General features: G+C 39.2%; 1 protein-coding gene across 1 annotated transcript in view; it reads right to left on the reverse strand.

The window, feature by feature from the left end:
• Positions 1–16,880, reverse strand: part of IKZF3 (IKAROS family zinc finger 3) — a 96,477-nt gene that overhangs the window by 68,513 nt on the left and 11,084 nt on the right. The gene's annotated exons all lie outside the window — the stretch shown is intronic.

Genomic DNA, 16,880 nt, shown 5'->3' on the forward strand with positions numbered 1-16,880 from the left:
TGGGTCCCATTAGAAATAATTTCATATATTCTTTATTCTTCCCCCAATATTTTATTATGAACACTGTTGGACACATAGAAAAAAAACAGTTAAAAGTGGTAAATATATATAAAATGAAATACTAATCAGTCATTAAAAAGAATAAAATCATGTCATTTGCAGCAATATCACATATCTTTCCACCCATTCACCACTCAATCCATTCATCGATCCAGCTTTTTTGATGCATTTCAAAATAAGTTGCAGATATCAGTCTACCTCAGTCCTAACATTTCAGCATGATTATTATTAACTAAAATTCAATATCTGTTTACAAGATTTTAAAAGGTAAATTTTACATACAGTGATAAGCACAGATCTTAGGTGTAACATTCTATAAGTTTTTAAAAATGCATATCCTCATGCATCCTCATGCATCCTCATACATTTTCCTCATGCATCAAGATACAGAACATTACCATCATCCCAGAAAAGCTCCCTCAAATCTCTTACTAGTCAATTCCCACCCACATACTCCAGAGACAACTACTGTTTTGACTTTTTCCACCATAGATTAGTTTAGCCTATTTTAGAACTTCATAAAAACAGAATCACACAGACATATGGTATACATTATTTTGCCTGAGGCTTCTTTCACTCAACATAATGTTTTGAGATACATCCATTCTGTGGTGTTTATCAGTAGTTCATTCTTTTTTATTACTAAGTAGTATTCCATATGAATATCCCAGTTTGTTTATCCATTCTCCTGTTGATGGACACCTAGACTGTTTCCAGTTTGGGCTATTTATAAGTCAAACTACTATGATATTCTTTTTTAAAATAATAAACTTTTAAATTTTAGAGTAGTTTTAAATTTATGGAAAAATTGCAAAGATAGCACAGAGAGTTCCCATATACCCCACACCCAATTTCCCCTATTATTAACATCTTATATTAGTATGGTACATCTGTTATAATTAATGAACATATATTCATACATTATTACTATCTAAGTATTCAGATTTCCTTAGTTTTCATCTAATGTCCTTTTTCTGTTGCAAGATCCCTTCCAGGATCCCATGTTACATTTAGTCATCTTGTCTCCTTAGGCTCCTCTTGGTTGGGACAGTTTCTCAGGCTTTCCTTGTTTTGATGATCTTGACAGTTTTAAGTACTGGTCAGGTATTTTGTAGAATGTCCCTCAACTGGGATGTGTTTGTTTTTCTCATGATTAGACTGCAGTATGATCATCCTTGCACAAGTATTTCTGTGGTCATGTGCTTTCATGTCTCTTGAATCCATACCTAGGTATGGAATTACTGGGTTATAGGGTAGGAGGCAGACATCTAGTTTCAACACAGTGAAACTAGAACTTGTTCAAAAGTGCTTCTTCCTTCTACTTTGGGCTTAACTTGCTCTGTTTCTGCCCTCTTAAGGTGAAATTTTAGTGACTGACTTTATTCCTTTCTTCTTTTCTAATTATAAACATTTAAAGCTATAAGTTTTCCTGCAAGCATTGCTTTAGCTGCATCTCGTAAATGCTGATGTTTTATTTTAATTATAATTCAGTTATAATTTCCCTCGTGACTTCTTTGATCCACTGGTGATTTATAAGTGTTTAATTTCCAGATATTTGGGGGAATTCAGGAATTCTTTAGCTAACTTGTTATTGAAGTCAAATTCCATTGCACTTCAGTCAGTCAGAGAACACAGTCTGTATGACTGTAATCCCTTTAAAAGGATTAAGATTTGTGTCCTCGGTGAATGTGCCATGTGTAGTTGAGATGTATGTGTGTTGTTTTTTGTTGGTTTTGTTTGTTTTGTTTTGTTTTGCAGATCTAGCTCAGGCTTTATTTAGGAGGAAGAAAAAGTGATTAATTGTTTTGTAACTGGAGTCATGGGCAAGGGAGTTACTTGCCAGGCAGTAAACTCCCCATGCACTGAGGGTTAGGGCTGAGCCTTAGGTGGGTCTCCTGTTCCCTATACTCCCCTGCACAGCGGCCTCCTCCACAGGCTCTGGGGCAGCCACAGGAGGGGGTAGGCTGGGTGGGGCTGCTGTGGCCATTCACCTGGGCAGGACTTCAGAGGACTGGGACACCAGCTTCCCATCGCGATCTCGATCTTCTTCACAACCACGGCCCTGAAGAAGTGGGTGCAGCTGAAGGAGCTGGAGCCCCTGCCATAGCCAAAGCTGGATCCCAAGCTGTAGCTGAGGCCAGGGCTTGTAAGGCCCCTGTAGGCTGAGCTTAGACCACCCTGGTGGTCTTCATATGGATACTCATGCTCTGCATCCCAGACTTCAGCTGGCTCTTCTCACCCTCCAGCAGCTTCCTGTAGGAGGTGATCTCAATGTCCAGGGTCAATGTCCTGATACTTGCGCAGCTGACGCGCCACGTCCTGTTTGGCCCGCTGCAGGGCAGCCTCCAGCTTGGACCCCTTGACATTGGCATCCTTAATGGACCGCTCCCCACACATCCACAATGGCGGCCTCCAGGGAAGCCCTGTGGCCTTTGAGGCCCTCAGTCTCAGACTGGAGCCGGCTGATGTTCCAGTTTATCTTAGAGATCTCTGTCTTTGTACAACGCAGGTCATCCTGGTGCTTCCCAGCCAGGGTCTGCAGCTCCTCATATTTGATCTGGTGCATGCTGTCAGCCTGGGCCCAGCTGCGGTTGGTGATCTCCTCATACCAGGCCTCGACCTCAGCAATGATGCCATCCGTGTCCAGGGAGTGGGTGTTGTCCATGGACAGTCCCACAGATGTGTCCGAGATCTGGGACTGCAGCTCCTGGATCTCCTCTTCATACAGCTGCCTGAGGAAGCTGATCTTACCAGCTTGCCATCCAGGTGAGACTCCAGCTCTACCCTGTTCATGTAGGCCTCATCCACATCCTTCTTGATAAGGACAATTTTATTCTCCATCTCTGTACGCTTACTGAACTCATCCTCGTACTTGTTCTTGAAATCCTCTACCAGCCCCTGCATGTTGCCAAGATCTGCCTCCAGCTGCAGCTTCTCCTGGCCCAGAGTGTCTGGCTGCCACGAAAGGTTGTTGATGTAGCTCTTGGACATGTTGTCCTTGCTGCTCCAAGTCATCTTCTGTTGCTGCAGGAGGCTCTATCTGGTCCCCAGCATCTTGTTCTGCTGCTTCAGGAACCGCGATGAAGGAGGCAAACTTGTTGAGGGTCTTGATCTGCTCCTTCTCCTGAGTGCACACAGCCTGGATGTTGGGGTCCAACTCCAGCTTAAGGGGGCTCAGCAGGCTCTGGTTGACCATGATGGCTGTGATGCCTCCTACAACCACCATCTCAGCCATAGCCTCCACCCAGACCCACGTTGGCACCCAGGACACCCTGGACACTGATGCTACTGCCTACTTGGGAGAAGCTCACAAGCTTGAGGAACTGATGCAGACACTGGGCCTACTCACATAGGAGTGGCTGCTGAAGGTCCCGGGGCCAGAGGTGGACACCCTGTAGAACTTCTGGGTCACCCTGATGGACGTGGTGGAGGCAGGAGTGAAGGCAGGTGAGCAGAACCAGGGGGAGATTCAATAAGGAGTGGAAAAGCTGCTTCTAGGTATTCTGCAGTTCTCAAGTGTACTGTTTAATAAATGTTAATTAAATCAAGGTAGTTGACAATGTCATTCAGATCTATGGATATACTAATTTTTGACTAGTTGTTTAGTTGCTGAAAAAGGAATATTAAAATCTCCAAATATGACTGTTGATTTGTCTATTTCTCCCTGTTCTAGGGACTATAAAATACATCTTTAATTTTCCAGTCTTCTTAGAGTTAAAATCATACATTTCACATAAAATGTAGAAAGCCTGCAACCATTTAGGCCCATTTCCTACCCTCCAAGCTTTATACTATAGTTGTCATATGTATCACATCTGCATATACTTTAAACCTTGCAATACAATGCTAATTCTTGCTTTGAATAGTCATATTGTATTTTAAAGTTAAGATGAAAAAATAGTAGTTTCTATTTACCCATATATTTAACATTTCTGGTGCCTTTTTTCTTTTTTTCAGATAGGATCTCACTGTGTTGCCCAGGCTGGAGTGCAGTGGCACAATCATGGTTCACTGCAGCCTCAACCTCCTGGGCTCAAGCAATCCTCCTACCTCAGCCTCCCAAGTAGCTGGGACTATAGAAGCACCACCATGCCTGGCTAATTAAAAAAAAAATTTTTTTTGTAGGGATGGGGTCTCACTATGTTGCCCAAGTTGGTCTCAAACTCCTGGGCTATAGTGATCCTCCTACCCTGGCCTCCCAAAGTGTTAGGATTACAGGTGTGAGCCACTGTGCCTGGCCTGGTGCTTTTCATTTTTTCATAAACATTTGAGTTCTGATCTGGTATCATTTCCCTACAGTCTAAAGAACTTTAGCATTTTTAGTAGTGCAATTATCTGAGGGACTTTTCCTAGTTTTCATTTATTTGAAAATGTCTTTACTTTGTCTTCAATCTTACAGGATATTTTTACTAGATATAGAATTCTGGGTTTACAGGGTTTTTTTCTTAATTTTTTTTTTTTTTTCTAGAGACAGGGACTTGCTTTGATGACAAGGCTGATCTTGAACTCCTGGCCTCAAGCCATCCTCTCATCTCAGCCTCCCAAAATGGTATTAGAGGCATGAACCACCATACCTGGCCCAGTTTTTTTTTTTCTTCCAGCTCTTTGAAGATGGCATTCCACTGTCTTCTGTCTTCTATTGTTTCTGATGAGAAATCAGTGATATCTTGCACTGTTGCTTTCCTATAGGTAATGTGTTCCTTTTCTCTAAGTGCTTTCAAGATTTTTCTCTTTACTTTTGGCTTTCAGCAGTTTGACCATAATATTCCTAGCTGTAATTTTATTTGCATATATCCCACTTGGGTTCATGGAACTTCTTAAATCTGTAAAGTTATGTTTTTCACCAAACTTAAGAAATTTTCAGCCATTATTTCTTCAAATATTTTTTCTGTTCCTTTCCCCCCACTTTTCCTTCTATAACTTCAATTATATGTGTTAGATCTTTTCACATTTTCCCACAGTTCCCTGAGACATTGTTGCTTTATCTCCCAAAAATGCCATTTTTCCTCTGATATTCAGAATGAATAATTTCTATTTTCATATTTTCAAGTTCATTTACTCTTTCTTCTGTCATCTTAATTTGCTGTTAAGCCTATCTAATGAGTTTTCTTTTTCAGATATTGTAACTTTTAGTTCTAGAATTTCCATTTAGTTCATTTTAATTCATCTGCTGAGGTTTTCTATTTGTTAATTAAAAGCATATTTTCCTTTACATCCTTTTCATTTTTCTCTAAATGCTTTCAAATATTTTTTCTGTTCCATTCTCCCACCCTTTTCCTTCTATAACTTCAATTATAGAAGTGTAATTATTATGGTTTATAAAAATTCTTATCTGCCAGTTCCATTATGTATGCCATTTTGAGGTCAGTTACCATTGATTTCCTTTTCTCTTGAGTATGGGTCACATTTTCCTGCTTCTTCATATGACCACATAATTTTGGATTGTATGCTGGACATTGTGAATGATATATTACATAAATTCTGAATTCTATGTGTTCCTCTGAAGCATGTAGGAATTTTTCTTTGCTTGTTTTACTTTTTTTTTTAAGAGATAGGATTTTGCTCTGTTGCCCAGGCTTGAGAGCAGTGGCATGATCACAGCTCACTGTAACCTTAAACTCCTGGGCTCAAGCAGTCCTCCTGCCTGAGTCTACTGAGTACCTAGGACTACAGGTGTGTGCCACCACATCTGGCACTTAAAGTTTTTTGTAGTGACAGAGTCTCACTATGTTGCCCAGGCTTGTCTTGAACTCCTGGCCTCAAGGGATCCTCTTGCCTTAGCTTCCCAAAGGGCTGGGATTATACACACGAGCCACCATGCCCAGCCCTTTTTGTTTTAATTTTCTTTCTTTTTTTTTTTTTCGTATTTTTTGAAATGAAAGGTCTTATACAAGAACAATAGTTCTGGTTGTATTACATAATGGAGGACTGGTCAAATAAGTAAACATAATAAGGATAATGAGAGCCAGGTTTTTCTGTCAGAGAAGGGAGTTACAAATATGGAAGCCTGTGGTACTGTATTGGAAGTGGATGTACCGGCATGAACTCATGGCTTCTATATATAAAAAGATAGGCCAGGCAAGGTGGCTTATGCCTGTAATCCCAGCACTTTGGGAGGCCAAGGCTTGGCCTCCCAAGCCTTGCTTGACACCAGGAGTTTAAGACTAGCCTGGGCAACATAGTGAGACCCTGTCTCTACAAAAAAATATTAAAATTAGAAGGGTGTGGTGAAGTGCACCTGTAGTCCTAGCTACTCAGGAGGCTGAAGCAGGAGAATCACTTGAACTCACAAGTTCGAGGCTGCAGTGAGCTATGATGGTGCCACTGCACTCCAGCCTGGATGACAACAAAGCAAAAAAAAAAAAGATACAAAATATAGATGTAAATGTGTGTACATGGGTATACATAAATACAGTCCCTTTCCCTGTTCACTGAGAGCATCTAGGAACAGTGAAACTACAATAGCTTCAAGATATTAACTTCTAAATATTATTCTTCATTTAAAGGAATGAGGCTCCCTGAGGAAATGGTTTACTCCAAGCTGGGCATAGTGGCTCACTCCTATAATCCCAGCATTTTGGGTGGCTCATTTGAGGCCCGCCTCAGCCTCAAGTGTTTGAGAAAAGACTGGCCAATGTGGCGAAACCCCATCTCTACTAGAAATACAAAAATTAGCTAGGTATGGTGGCGCATACCTTAGTATCAGCTACTGGGGTGGCTAAGACATGAGAATTGAAAACATGAGTCTGGAACATTTTGCTGTGCCAGAAAACAAGGAAGTGCTCACAGAATGAAGAGGATATCTTAAAAGGATAGAGCAGTCATCTTGAAGGGGTTTCCATTGGCCAAATCTGGGACAAGGGAGCATAAAGATAATAATAGTATTAGATTATAACCCATTAAAAAAACCAGAAATTCACGAGTACATTCTGATATTAATAAATGAATAAATTAAAAGTCTGATGACAAATGGGATATTTATATAGTTTCAAAGTACTTCTCTCCAAAAATACTTATTAATTACAAGGTTGAAAGAAAAGAGCACCTATATAATGGAAAAGCCTGTTTGATATCACTGTAACTGAGCAAAGTTACATGTGATCATCATCAGTAATGGGACAAACAAAAATTATGTGCCTTGGGATAGTGAGTAGAACACAGCATCACTTCTGTGATATTCCTGCCAAATATGCAAAACACGAATCAAATCATAAAGAAACAACCAAACTCAAATTTGCAGGGATAGTTTACAAAGCAGCTGGCTTATAATCCTCAAAAGTTTCAAGGTCATGAAAGACTGAGGAACTGTTCCAGACTGAAGGAGAGGAAAGAGACATGACACGACAAGCAATGTGTGATTCTGAACCGAAATCTCTTGTGGTAACGAACATCATAGAAGCAATTGGAGAAACCTGAATGGGGTCTGAGGATTGAATGGTAGTAATGTATCAATGTTGATTTCCTGGTTTTGATGATTTTATTGTGAGGGCAGGGCACATACACTAAAGCATAGGGGAGGGATAGAACACCGTGTCAGCAACATTACTTTCAAAACTTGCAGGAAAAAAAAGCTTTTTTGTGCTGTATTGCAACTTTTCTGTAAGTTTGATAGTGTTTTTTAAAAACGCTAACTATGAAACTTTCAACTGCCTGCTGAAAGGATTCTTAACGGAGGGGAAAAAAAGAAAGACCGAAAACTAGCTCAAAGCTTTTGCATGAGCAACCTTCGTGTGGGAACATCTTTTAGTCACTACACAGAAAGATGGCTTTTGATTTGGTGAACTAAAGGCAAAAGGTCTTGGTCCCCTGAACATTTTAAACCCTCTGACATTTAAATAGCTCTCAATGTTTTTAAAGTGTCCTTTGTGTACTGTAAATAACACCAGAAGTAACTGAGTGTAGTTTCTAAGAGAAAAATGAGATTCTAACTACCTTAGCATTCATAACTTAAAAGAGATAGGAAAACGGTCTATGATCGGGCCACATGAATGTTCTTCTTAACTACTAAATTAAAACACAACAACAAGATAGATTGAAGTACATTTCCCTTCCTAAACTTCAAGCTATTTATAGGGGCATGAAGCCCATTCAAAGACAGGAGTGGACAGATGGTGAAGGAACTCCCAGTTGAAGACCAGAAAGTTGTTAAATATTTCTAAATGCAGCAAAAACATCTTAGTTTTTAATTGATCATTTTGTAACTTCTTTACACTTCAGTCCCCCCTAACAAACCCACAAAAAGTTTCCATTTGATGGGGTCTACTGTGGTCTTTTTAATGTGTAGGCAGTCAACATAGCTTTGAAATATTTTCCAAAAGAATGCTCTACAAAGTTAAGTAGGAAGAGTCCCTATGTTGCTTTTGATAGAAATATAGTTTCCTGTACTGATGTTTATACATAGCTGGTGCAAATGATGGAAGAATCCTGGAGTGGGTTAATTTTGTTGAAATATAAATCTCATCAATTGTCTACATTTCTCCTGTTATTTGAACAGGGAAAGCATGCTCCTGCCACAAGGCCTTCGCATTTACCCTTCCCCCTGACTATAATGCTTTCCTCCTAGAAGCCACTTGGCTCAATTTCTCTTTTCGTTCAGGTATCTGCTTAAAAGTCACCTTTTCAAACAAGGTTTACCTATTACCCTATGTAAAATGTCATCCTCCATTGTCATTTTCTTTCCTCTTACCTTGCTTTATTTTTCTTTATAAAATTTCTTCCTAATCACCATCATTCATTTTTTTTTGAGACGGAGTGTTTTGTTTTTTTTTTTTTTTGCTCTTGTTGTCCAGGCTACAGTGCAATGGCATGATCTCAGCTCACCGCAACCTCCGCCTCCCCAGTTCAAGCGATTCTCCTGCCTCAGCCTCCTGAGTAGCTGGGATTACAGGCATGCGCCACCAAGCTCAGCTAATTTTGTATTTTTAGTAGAGACGGGGTTTCTCCATGTTGGTCAGGCTGGTCTCGAACTCCTGACCTCAGGTGATCCACCCGCCTCGGCCTCCCAGATCATCATCACTCATTTTTTAAAATCTATCTTTCCCCACAAGAATGTAAGCTCCATGAGAACAGGGATGTTGTCTGTTTTGTATTGCTGTATCTTCAGCCCCCACACTAGTGTCAGGTCATGATGGACACTGAATAAATATTTGCTGAATGAACAAGTGAAGTTTTATATCTCTATTGTTGATCCCTACAAACATACTAAATCAAGGTTTTTGCAAACTATGGCTCACTGCCAGTTAGTGTACTGCCTGTGAGCTAAGAATGGTTTTTACATTTTTAAGTGGTTTTTAAAAATCAGAAGAATACACTTGAACATTTTTATAAAATTCAAATTGCAGTGTTCATCAATAAAGTTTTATCGGAGGCCAGGTGCAGTGGCTCACACCTGTAATCCCAGCACTTTGGGAGGCCAAGGCAGGTGATCACTTGAGGTCAGGAGTTTGAGACCAGCCTGGCCAACATGGGGAAACCCCGTCTTTACTAAAAATACAAAAAATTTAGCCAGGCTTGGTGGCAGGTGCCTATAATCCCAACTACTCAGGAAGGGGAGGCAGGAGAATCGCTTGAACCTGACAGGCAGAAGTTTCAATGAGCTGAGATTGCCCCATTGCATTCCAGCCTTGGGCAACAGGCTGAGACTCTGTCTCCAAAAAAAAAAAAAAAAAGGTTTTATTGGAACACAGCTAAACCCATTCATTTGTATATTGTCTGTGGCTGCTTTTGTACTCCACCAGTCCAACTAAGTAGTGTGACAGAGACCATATGACCCACAAAGCCTAAAACATTTGCTATCTGGTCCTTTACAGAAACAGTGTATGGAGCCCTGTTCTAGGTCTATTACTAATACTTCTATGGTTACTTTCAAAACCCTGCAATTGGAATTTGAAGAGAAAGTTGTGGTTTTCATTGATGCAGTAATCAAAGAAATAAAACATTTAGACAGCACCTTTCATACAAAGCACTTTACAAATGTCAGTGATTGAAAAATTAATGTGACTTTTCAGAGGGTAAAAATATCCACTTCAGGATGCCAAATATCCAGATAAAATATTTTAAAATGAACATACATGTATGTATACAAATATACACTTAGCATCATGTTTTCATCAGGATTTTTTGGTATCATTAGATAAAACCATTTTCTTATCTCATTTAAAAGCCAGAGTTGTAATCTAGCAGAAAACTCTAGTTAATACCTATTTCATTTGTCTTTTTGCTCTTTCCACAACTAAATAACCAATCTCCTGATATGTTTTAAGGTTTAATTAAAACATAAGTGTTTTCCATTAACACCTTATCTCTTAAATAACACATCTTCTAACGGACACAACTATTCTATTACTGAGATACTGACATATATATTGGACTGTAAAAGTTAAAGCTTATTTCTTTTGCAGTGTTCCACAGCACTCTCCCATTCATAGCTCTTCATAGCCATTCTAGCAATCTCAAATTGTTTTCTGCCAGTATAGAAAATGAGACTTCATCATAGCTTACTGAGGGATGACAATTTCAAATTTGTTTTTAGTCTTTTAGATTCTCTTTTCATTGACAATGATACTATATAAATCTTTTCACCAGTTAGTTTTTTTAAGATACCAAGGTTCTTTTTTTTTTTTTTCAGAGTTTCTAACATTTCATGTGCTATAAAATGAAAAGGGGCAGATTATAAACAAAATTTAAACTTGGAAATGGCAGGAGTCTAGTTAACTGAGATTTCATGGAAGTTCACATATGAATGCGTTACCTATTAGTTCAAATATAAATTATCTATGAACAAAACCAAATAATTACCTTTGCAACAAAAATGTGCAATCATGTTTTTGATTCTAATGGTTATAAACTTGCCTTTATTTCTAATACTGTACTATTAAATAATTACCATTCAATTAAGAATATTAGCTAATAAAATTTTCCTCTTAATTTCAGAGATTATATTTCTACTCCATGGTCTGTTTTCCCAGTAGGAAGTATAAGCACTAAAGGAAAGCAAAATGTCAAATCTCAGAAAGAAGCCTGTATTGAGTTTGCCAGCTGCCAGGCACCTCTGGTGCCTGACAGCTGCCAGAAAGCTGTCTCTGAATGTTGATATTCCATTCCTTCTTTATAATAGTAAGTGGAGTCCTTTATACCCATACCTCTTTTTAAAAAAGAAAAAGTTTATCTTATCTAAAATGTTCACTTTTACTTTTTAAGTAAAAGTTTCAGAAATTGAGGCACTGATTACTAGAATGTTTTCACAATTGCAACATTAACACCTGGGTCCATAAATGTGGCAGAGAAGTGTTAGTTGTCATTTCTGCAAAATCCTTTACCAGTTCGCCCTATCACCATCATATATAATCATTCCTCAAATTCCATCAGTACAAGAACAGTTCTGTAGGATGAAAAATGATCCCTATCACTGATGAAATTAGCATATTAGAATTGAAATTATTATCGTAACTAGCTTACCTCTCCTTCCCCTGCCATCTGATGTTTGAATGTCCCCTAATATCCCCCTACTTGGGTTATACAGCTTCTGCTTGAATCCTTAGAATAATACAGAAGTTATTCCTTTCCATTTCAGAAAAACTCTAGTAGTTAAAAGTATTCTTTCTTAAATGTAGCTGAACTCAAATTTCCGAAATGTCTATTTCAGGTCCTAGTTCAGCTTTCTGGGAACATACAGGATAAGTATAACATACAGTGTAAGTATAACAGGATAGCTCAGATGCTACCACTCAGTTTCTTGACCATGGTGAGAGCTGTCTTCTGAACCCGTTTTTGTTTGCCTGTGGCTCTCCAAAAACGTGGCATCAAGCACTCAGCTTAATAGTGCAATGAGATTTCTTTTTTTCTCATAACATTTTTGGAAGATAAATAGGGGCAATGGCATTTATTATTTTCCCCATTTTACAGACAAAATCCAAGATACAAATAATGCCAAAAAACATAAAGGCCAGTAATTGCCCAAGGGCACAAAGTCAGTGACACATTAAGAAGAGAAGCAGGATTTGTCTCTTGAGTTTTACTGTTGCTTCAGAGAATTTAAATCGTGTTTTAAATGCCTTCCTATACAGATTATAGATTTTAGAAGGCCAGAACTAGAAGAGATTTTGGATCCAGTTAATTTCAAACACCTCAACTGACTGTGCACTATTGCTGACTGGGGGGAAAGGAAGATAACAAAAACAAAGACATGCGTTAAAGTGAGAGTAATCCCTCCAATCATGAAATACTTCCTTCCCTATTTCCTTGAGCTAAGGTAAATGTTAAGAAACATCAAGACTGCTTGTTTAAAAACACCAGATCAAATATAACCACGTAACTATTTCAGTTCTTCCTACCCTCCCCCTTTAAAAAAAATAATGCATTTCATTTTTTCTACTAGATTATGTGTTTAATAAGGAAATCGTAGACCGTGGGGCGCAGAGGAATTGCTGACAACTGTAGTTAAAACAACAAAGTCAGTGTCTAGTGTTATTTTCCTGAAAAGGTCAGTTACCCTTAAGTTGTAGACAAAAACGTATATTCCAATTTTACCTTGTATATCACATGCTACCAAATGAACATGCAGAGAGAAAAGGAAAAATGGGCATTTCATGTCATTGCTACTTTATTTATTTATTTATTTATTTTAGAGACAGAGTCTCGCTGTGTGGCCCAGACTGGAGTGCAGTGGCGCGATCTCGGCTCACTGCAAGCTCCACCTCCCGGGTTCACGCCATTCTCCTGCCTCAGCCTCCCGAGTAGCTGGGACTACAGGCGCCCGCCACCACGCCTGGCTAATTTTTTGTATTTTTAGTAGAAATGGGGTTTCACCGTGTTAGCCAGGATGGTCTCGATCTCCTGACCTTGTGATCCACCCGTCTCGGCTTCCCAAAGTGCTGGGATTACAGGCGTGAGCCACCGCGCCAGGCCAGTCATTACTACTTTAAAAAGATGTTTCTGGTAAAATGATTGAATCCAACATATTGAAATGAAGCCTAGTTTTATAACTGTAAAAAAGCTGGAGCCAAAAATAAAATCATTAATTTGAAGTGGGTAACAGAGCTAAATATGAAAGTTGAAACAATCAAACTTCTAGAGGAAAACAGAATATTTTCATGACCCTGGAGTAGGTAAAGATTTTTCTTTTTTTCTTAGAGACAGGGTCTCACTCTGTTGCACAGGCTGGAATGCAGTGACATGACGTAGCTCACTGCAGCCCCGAACTCCTGGGCTTAAGCAATCTGCCCACCTCAGCTTCCTGAGTAGCTGGGACTACAGGTGTGCATCACCATCCTCAGCTAATGTTTTAAAAAATGTTTGGAGAGATGGGGTCTCGTTATGTTGCCCAGGCTGGTCTTAAACTCTTGGCCTTGAATGATCCTCCCACCTCACCCTCCCAAAGTGCTAGGATTACAGGCGGGAGCCAATGTGCCCCACAAAGAATTCTTTAGCAAGATATAAGCAGCACTTAGTCACAAAAAAGAAACTGATCAATTAATCTTCATTAAAATTATGAATTCTGTTCATCAAATAGATTAAGAAAAATAAACAAGTTAAAGACTGGGAGAAAGTCTTTATATTACACATTTGACAAAGTACACATTCCTGGCTGGGTGCAGTGGCTCATGCCTGTAATCCCAGCACTTTGGGAGGCCAAGGCAGGCGGATCACCTGAGGTCAGCAGTTTGAGACCAGCCTGGCCAATATGGTGAAACCCCATCTCTACTAAAAATACAAAATTTAGCCAGGCATGGTGGTGGGCACCTGTAATCCCAGCTACTCACTCAGGAGGCTGAGGCAGGAGAATCGCTGGGAGGTGAAGGCTGCCGTAAATCAAGATTGTGCCACTGAACTCCAGCCTGGGCGACAGAGGGAGACTCCGTCTCAAGAGAAAAAAAAAAGAAAAAAAAAAAAAACCTAAATGACCAGAAGACCTTAGACACTTCAGGAAAGAGGATCCAAATGGCCGATAAATATAAGAAAAGACATTCAATGTAATTACTCATCAGGAAAATGCAAATTAAAACCACAATGAAATACCACTCCCTACACACCCATAAGAATGGCAAAAATTAAAAAGACTGATAATAGCAAGTGTTAACAAAAAGATGTGGAACAAGTGTAACTCTCAGACATTGCTAGTGGGAGGGTAAACTGATCCAACCACTTTGGAAACTCTTTGGCAATATGTATCAAAGCTAAACATACACCTACATTAGAACCCAGAAATGGTAGTCCTGGGGTGTGTGTGTGTGTGTGTGTGTGTGTGTGTGTGTGTGTGTGTGTATTTTATATATATTATATATATATATATTTTTATATATATATATTTATATATAGAGAGAGAGTTGCTCTGTCACTCAGGCTGGAGTAGTGTGATCATGGCTCATTGCAGCCTTGACCTCCCAGTATTGGGACTACAGGCGCACACCACTAGGCCTGGCTAATTTTTGTACTTTTTCTTGTAGAGACAGGATTTCACCATGTTGCTCAGGGTGGTGTTGAACTCCTGGGCTCAAGTGATCTGCCCACCTCGGTCTCCCAAAGTGGGGGAATTACAGGCGTGAGCCACTGTGCCTGGCCACCTAGGTATATATTCAAGAGACATGAATATATATATGTCCACCAAAAGACATGCAAAAGAATGTTTGTAATACAGCCAAACACTGGAAACAATCAATTGTCCATCAACAGCAGAAGGTATAAATTGTGATATATCCATACTACTCAATAATAAAAGAGAGTGAACTACTAATAAATATAATGACTTGGATGGATCTCAAAAATCTACTGAGGAAAAGAAGCTAGACCCCAGAAAAGCATATACTGTACAATTAATTTATATGAAATTCAACAACAGGAAAACTACCTATGAGGATAGAAGTCTGAATAGTGATTAATTTCGGGCAAAGGGAGAAATTAACAATAAATGGACACAAGGAAACCTTCTGAGATGATGCAAATGTTCCATATGTTGATCTGCAAGGTTGTATATAGATGAAAAATAATCAAACTACATACAAAAGATATGTGCACTTTAATTGTATGTTATTCCTTGATTTAAAGAAAATCCATTGAACACCGACACATCTCCAAATATCTAAATCCTAAACCTAAGAAATGCAATTATAACAGTATCTTCTTGCTTTTGGAAAAAACTTTGAATTTCAAGAGTTTCTCATGATTCTGCTACAGAATTTTTATAAGTTGCATCTACACCAACCACTCACTGAATGGGTTCCATATATAGCTTAAAAATCAAATTGATTTACATGTCATGCATAAACTAAATATGAAGATGTTTTCAGTGATCACTAATTCCCCAAACTTCCCTGCAAATTGGGATTTCAAATGTTTCAATATCGGTATTTTTCTTTCAATAAACTTAAGCTACAGATAGTGTAAATGTCACTTATCTTTGAAAAACAAAAACAAACAAAAACCTCTCTTAATCCACATTTCCCTCCAGCAACATCCCACTGATTTCTCTTCTTCACCCTCATAGCTAAACTTCTGGAAAAAAATGGTTTGTAATCAACGTTTCTACTTCCTCTATTCCCATTCCCGCTTTAACCACTTCAATTTGGTTTCCATCCCCACCACTCCACAGAAACCACTTTTGTCAAGGTCACTAGCAAGTGTTATGTTGCCAAAACCAACCACACTCTTTGTCCTTATCTTGCTTGATTTCTCAGCCACATTCAACATAGCTGACCACCCACTCCTTCATGAAATACTCTCCTTTCTTGAATTCCGTTACACCACACTCTGATGGTTTTCTTCCTGTCTCACTGGCTGCTCTTTCTCTTTTGCTGGCTTCTCCTCTACCTGACCAAATGAGGTATGTCTCCAGGCACTATCCTGAGAGCACTTCTCTCAATATATTCTCTGTTTAGGTGATCCCATTCATTCCCTTGGCTTTAAATATCATTGACTGGGCGCGGTGGCTCACGCCCATAATCCCCAGCACTTTGGGAGGCCGGGGGCAGGCGGATCAAGAGGTCAGGAGTTCTAGACCAACCTGACCATCAAGGTGAAACCCTGTTCTCTACTAAAAATACAAAAACTAGCCGGGCGTGGTGGTGCACCTGTAATCCTAGCTACTCAGGAGGCTGAGGCAGGAGAATTGCTTGAACCCCTGAGGCGGAGGTTGCAGTTAGCCAAGATTGTGCCACTGCACTCCAGCCTCGGTGACAAGAGTGAGACCCCATCTCACAAAAAAAAAAAAAAAAAAAAAAAAAAATCATCTATTTGCTGAAGAAGACAGCCAAAGCCAAATTCCTATCACTAGCCAGACCTCTTCTTTAGAGGAGAGGTTCCTGAGCCTGCCTCCTACCATTACTCTCCATATTAGCATTCTTTTTATTTCCTTCATAGCACTTAGCATAAATTTAATTATTTCAATTGTTATTACTTGTTCTTTGGTCTGTAAGGGCCAAAGCTTTGCCTGCCTTGTTCACCACTGTATTGCCAGTATTTGCATATGTGGCACAAAACAGGTATTCAATAAATAGTTTTAGAATGAAGAATGAAGATTTCTGACTTTTGAATTATATTGTATAATAAATGTTGTATTACAAGATTCCTCAAAATTAAATGTTATAAAACTGTCGTTCTTCAACTATCTTTTAAAATCTTTTAAACAATAAAAAACATATGTTAAGTACATATGTGAAGACGACCCACCACTGATGCAATGTATGCTATCAGAGTGATGATAGGTTTTGCTGATACTGTTTAAACTGTAAGCAATGCTGGTCAAAATTTTTTTTATTTAAAAAAAATAACAGGCCAGGAGCGGTGGCTCACACCTGTAATTCCAGCACTTTGGGAAGCCAAGGCAG

The sequence above is a fragment of the Macaca fascicularis genome, chromosome 16 (assembly GCF_037993035.2).
Source record: "Macaca fascicularis isolate 582-1 chromosome 16, T2T-MFA8v1.1".
NCBI classification, from domain to species: Eukaryota; Metazoa; Chordata; class Mammalia; order Primates; family Cercopithecidae; genus Macaca; species Macaca fascicularis.